This window comes from Mustela nigripes, chromosome 13 (genome assembly GCF_022355385.1).
Source record: "Mustela nigripes isolate SB6536 chromosome 13, MUSNIG.SB6536, whole genome shotgun sequence".
Taxonomy (NCBI): Eukaryota; Metazoa; Chordata; class Mammalia; order Carnivora; family Mustelidae; genus Mustela; species Mustela nigripes.
In genome coordinates, this window is record NC_081569.1 from 66,228,311 (window position 1) to 66,234,310 (window position 6,000).

The following is a 6,000-nucleotide window of genomic DNA, read 5'->3' on the forward strand; positions in this document are numbered from 1 at the left end:
AGACCAGATCATTTCCTTATCCACACCCCGCCATCCCTGGGTGAGGAGACACCAGCTGGTGACAGGTCATGTCACCTTAGTTCCTCATGATTGGAATTCAATTCCCTCTTAAAGAGGATTGCAGGTGAGCCAAGAGATAGGTCTGGGGAGAAGACAACTGTCTAGCTCTGCCTGAGAAACTCTACTAGATGAGGAGAAGAGGCAGAGAAAGCCTTGAAGAAGGTAAAAATGCCTAACACTGGTATACAGTTGACAGGGGAGGGCTGGGCAATGGGAGGGGCAAGAAAGAGCTTTCTAGGCAGTGGTGGTAGCAGGGTACAGCAGGGAAGTCCATGTGTACTTGGAGAAAGTACGCTTGGAGAAAGCACTTTCTCACACAAGGAGGAGAAAGAATAGAATGCTTCAAGGTCACAGAAGAAGATGTGTCCAGGGAGCAAGGTAGCTGAGGAGAGAGGCAAAGTGGGATTTAAGTAGATGGAAGCTCCATCTTAAATTGAATCTTGGGTCCAGATGAGGAATTTTCTCAGCCAACTAGTGTTTTCCAGACTTACCTGAGATATTTATTAAAACACAGATTCCTAGGTTTCCCCACAGAAATTCTGATTCTGTAGATCCAGGGTTGGGTCTCAGAACTATAAACAACCTGGAGCTATTGAAACCGTGGGGCATCTTATGGGTTCCTTCCCATCGGAATGTATTCTGTTGAAATCCCTGGTTTTCCTTCAGGTTTCTTCCCTGTCGTTCATCTGAATATTCTTGTCAGGTGAGCTCTCCACCACATAACCATAAGGAATAAAATGTGGGGGTACTTCCATCAGGAATTCATAATGATTCTCAGTTTATCATTAGAGTTGCTGTAGAATGAGGAAAGAAACACTGTACTTGGGAATAAAAGTGCCTGTAAAGTGAAAAAGTCACTTGTTGATGCTTTGGGGTCAAAAATGGGAACACCCTTGTGAAGGTCGAATGAAATTCTGAGGAAAGTAGCAGAGCACCAGCATTTCCTATAGCCCGATAGAGCCTCTATTGGCTCTACTGGGCTATAGGAACACCAGTCCAGTTTGTCAAAAAAATAAAACTCCCCTGGTTCTGGACGGGGTATGCACATCGACTCACAATCTCACACCTGCTCAGAGAACAACGCCTGAGTCTAGGTTTAAAGACCTCACTTGTGCACAGCTGTGAGTCAGAGCCCAGATCAAACAGAGCAGTCTGGGAAGCCCTCAAGTACCCTTCTTCAGAGTTAACCTGTCCTTGAACAGTTAGGGGATGCTAGGAGGAGTGTCATTCTGAATATAAATATAGTAAACTGGAAGACAGGTATATTGCTAGGAGGATCCTAGGGACCCTGTCCCCTCCAGCACAGAGCCAGGACAAATTGGGATTTCACTGCAGTGGCATGTGGGATGCAAAACCAGAACACAAATTACGAAGGTGCCCGGAGCTCTAGGCCACTAAACATCAGCACAGGTGGCAAGTGGGGAACACCTGTGCCGGGGATGGATAATATTTTGAATGTTTATTAGGCTGGTCTGGGGTTGTTTTCTATTTCCTGAGAGCAAAATCATCTCATGAAGTTCTCCACAATTGCATATATGAGTTTGGAATATGAATACTAATAAAATAAAGTGATACACCTTCCACTAAAACTTTATTTGTAGATTTTATTTTCTGCTTACAGGAACATTGATGCGAGTGCTTAGGCCTTTGCTGCATTTAAAGTGCCTCTTTAAAAATCTCATCTGGAGCAAATATTCCATTAATGTTTTGTAGTATTTGGCTTTGTTCCTTGTGTCTTGGTTGTTTGCCTCCCCGCTTCAAGGGAGGGATGGGAAAAGGGAAAATGGAAGGCAGGGTTCTGACTATCAGGAAGGCAACATATATATTGTCAGGCAACAGGACAGGATGAAACAGACAGAACCCAACAAGATAAATTCTTGTTACAGCAAAGGTAAATCTTGTGGGAAAATGTCATTCTTCCCATAGTCCCCCAACACCAACCAGCAATTCTTTATTTTGATTATTTTTTGCATTTGTAACCTTACATTTTTCCAGAAAAGATGTTAGGTGGCTTCAAGGAGTTGTGATTAATTTACTTTGGTGGCTGATGAAACCATCTCTTGGAGTTCCTGAATCTTTGACCAAATGAGTTGTACTCCCTGGGATCTTTGTAGAATGGAGCCGTCTTCCCAAAGTAGTTCTGATGACCAGATCACCCTATTCAAAGGCTCCTAAAAATAAAACTAACAACTTAGCTGGAGTCATCCCAGAATTAGAGTGAAATACTCCATCACACAGAACCCCAGAAGTTAACCCATCACTGATTTGTTTCCTTTCCTCAGAGCTCTGTGGAAGTTTGCATAGTGTTTCACCAAAGACATTCTTATAGCCCAAGAAAGCAAGGAACCTTGGTGGGGAGCATATCTTCCCCACAAGCTCTTTGCAGGACACCAAAGCAAGGGGGTGCAAATGCTTGCTGCTCCATGAGTCAAAGCACTGTCCCAGAGCTAACAGGACAGATCAAATCCTAGCTGTACTCTATCCCTAGAAGAAGGTCTTGGGAGACCCAAGGACACAGGTGAGATCTCATGCCTCTTAGCTACTATGCTACAAGACTCCAGATAAAGAAAATATTTACACCACTGTATGCTTTGATGACAAGGTAGCAGAACACTGACCCTAAGTCTTAACCTAAATAGTTCCAGCAAGTATCAGAATCATCCCATTTATGCTGCACACCTCCCACTGAGGAACTGGGCTGGGAGGCAGTCATGGCTGGGAGAAGGTCCTCCTACTCCATGTGGCCCTTTGTACTAGCAGCCTTTGTCTAACTAGAATGTAAAAGATCCTCAAAACAATATAAAGACAAAATTAATAAGCCTAACACTGTGAGGTCCTTGATGTCACCTCTGTCACTTACACAGACTTATCAGACATGTTATTGTTTCCTTTACTACAGCAAAGCTGGTCCAGGGATGGGATGGGGAGGCAGAGGCCAGTCCTAGCAGAGCCCACACCACTGGGGCACTTCTCCCAATCATCAACATTCAAGCTCTATGAGAAGAACTTGTCTATGTTGTTTAGATCTTCAGTAATAGTGAAGCACCTGGCACCTTGTAAGTAATCAGTAGTATCTGTTGAATAAATTAATGGATGGAGTCCACTCTCAAGAGAAACCTAAACTATTTCAGAGTACCTTCTGTAGATTATTTAGGGTTTGGGAAAGAAAATTCCAAGAACTGGATCATAGAAATCAAGTGATGTCTGAGTTTCTAGGAGCTGAAATGAATATCCTAAGATATTTCAGCCAGGCCACAAGAGGAGGAAGGCAGTGAGCAAAGCAGGGGGCAAATCACATGGTGTCACCAGAGAAAGCCAGTGCATCTGCAATCATGGAGTCTTGGCTCTTCAAAGGACTGTTGATGTCATCTCCTCCATCCTCCTTCTCAGTAAAAGGACCCCTTCTCTATAGGTTCCCTCCAAATAGAATAGGAAGCAACAGAACCATCCAGGGCAGTTTTTAGGTTTTAAGTATAGATCAAATGAGTATCCTGTGTCAGCCAACCCCCCCCACCAAAATCTTTGAGGATAATCAGAAGGAACAATATCAAAAGAGTGTTATCTGTAGATTACTTGTCTCATTTGTTCAACAAATACTTATTGTGCCCAGGCCCTCTGAGGATAAAATAGTGGTTGAGACCTAAACTCTGGCCCCTAGAACCAAGGCGCCATTTGCATTTGTAAAGCTCTTCACAGTTTACAAAGTATTTGACTTGATTTGATAATCTGGCCACATCAGACGTTGCTAGTAAAACTGCTTTGGAGTATGGTCTGTTGAACAAACTTCTTCGTGGTGAAGGTAGGGAAGAAGGTGGTCTCCTTCTGGGGTTCTAAACCCTAAGCATCCATCAAGTCTGGAAGTTTTCATTCAAAGGGCAGCAAACATTCATCATGGTGTATTCTTGAGTCCCCTCTCTTTGCCTTAATCCTTTAGATCAATATAATATAATCACTGCTCTAGTCGGCAGGTTTTATATCTTCTATTATTCTTGTTGACTTCCAGTCAATTTTTAAAGTTTATTTTTAACTTAATGGTTTTTGTGCATTTTCTGGTTCATTAAAGATTTTTGGCTTTATGGTAGATTTAAAGACACATCAGAATATAACTTAATCTGGTTTTCTCTTCTGGCCTATAAATCTTAATTTGAGAATGTTTGCCAAGGGTACGTTTTTAGAAATCAGTCTGTTCCAGGGACTAATATTTCCGTGAAGGTATTAGAGTTAGTAGGTACAAGGAATAGAATTCACTTTAGTGAAATAACAGTTTGGGAGTTTGAGGAAATTAGAGCAATTCGAGGAGTGACTAAGTGACTGTGGAGATGGACTTAATTTGGGGAACTCAAGTAGAGCAGGAAAATCTCAGTCTGGTGTGACTGCCATCTCCATGGCACTGGGCAGACCATTCCTGAGCTCTGAATTTCTCATCCGCTAAATAAGAAAATGAGGTCAAGACCCTGGATAGTGTAGGTAGGCACTGGGGTCCAGCTGTGAATGAACAGCACTTCACCACAATGAAGCAGGGGCATGCAGGACCCACACGCCAGGGCTTTGTACGGGGCTGGTGTGTCAGGCCTTACTGTCGAAACATCGGCTTTGCACCTAGGGTGACGGTTACGTCTGCCACGGTGATGCTGATGTAGACAATCCCCTGGAGTTCTGGAGTCAGAGCTGAGGGTACTGAGCCACGGGGCGTGACGTCTGTCTCAGTCTCAGAGAACTTAAGAGAACCTTCTAGACTAAGGGGCCCATTTGGTAAGCAAGGTCAGCTGCCTGAGGGAGGGCCAGCACCCATCTTCTAAGTTACCTAACCTAGTGCTGCCCTCCCTCCATAACAAAATGGCCTCCCTTCCACTCCCCTTGTCATCCTCAGCCTCCAAAGTGGGCGGTAAAACAGAATTGCTCTCAGCCCTCTGCTCTTCTCTGAGATTTTCACGGTTGCTGTGCCGATTATGGGCCCCCAGCGCCCATGGCTTACAGGCAGACCTCTTCAGCACATTATGGGAGAGTCCAGGGTGTGAGCTCAGGGGTGTCACCCAGAGTACAGGGTGTCACCACCTCCCACAGTGAGCTCGGCCCAGCCCTGCACCGAAGGCAGTTTGTAGTGGCACCTTACTTGTACGGCCTGCCTCTGCCATCCCTCCTAATAAACCAGACCTTCCAGCTGAGCACAGTCAACACTCTTTCCCGCGCCAGCTCCAGGTCACAAAGGCCATCTCCACAGACTTTCAACCTCAGGTACCAATTCACTCCCTTGGATTTTCCAAATGGAGCCAGGCTTTGCCCCTTCCAAAGACTCCCCACAGAAGCCTGGGGTGAACTCAGCTCTGCAGTCGTGTCTTCAGTGTATTCACATGTCCTGCCCCAGGATCATAACCATGTCACTCTCTGAGACAGGCCAGGTTTAGAGCAACCCAAGTGCAAGGCCTCCCTCCCTTCAACACCACCTTCCATCTTCCCTGCCACTTCTCTTCAGCATCTCCCCATCTCGGAACCTCCAAACACAGCCTGAAGCCAGTCAGTCAGGCTCAGTTAGGCACAAAGTGATCCACTTTACTACGGTGTAAACTCTCGAAGGGAAACACTCTCTTCAACGATATAAAAGTGGATAAATCACGGCCACACATTACCTCAGTGTGGAGACTTGGAGTCTGTTTCATCGTCTCATCGTCTCTCATCCTCAGCTGCCCCAGCCTGTGCCCCAGCCTGCCGTGCCCAGCCCCCTTCAACCCCCCAGCAGAACAGAGCGTCTGCCAGAATGGTGTCAGCCTGTGTGCACAAACCCTCCTCCCTGTCTGGTTCCTCTGCGCCTTATCATTGAATTGAGGCTAGGCTGCTCTCCAAGTCACCCTGACATTCAGAGATATCAGAGATATCTGCCTCCCACAGACTTCTCCTGGGACTCCTCTCCCCACCGACTCTCAGTCTCTTCCTCCTTCTCCT

The 6,000-nt window shown here is 45.6% G+C and overlaps 1 long non-coding RNA gene across 1 annotated transcript in view; it reads right to left on the reverse strand.

The window, feature by feature from the left end:
• LOC131998724 (uncharacterized) overlaps positions 1-5,769 on the reverse strand; it is an 83,908-nt gene extending 78,139 nt beyond the window's left edge. The window contains exon 1 of the long non-coding RNA XR_009398836.1: positions 5,688-5,769. This is a non-coding gene — a long non-coding RNA (uncharacterized LOC131998724). The remainder of the gene's footprint in view (positions 1-5,687) is intronic.
• Between the last annotated feature and the right edge of the window lie 231 nt (positions 5,770-6,000).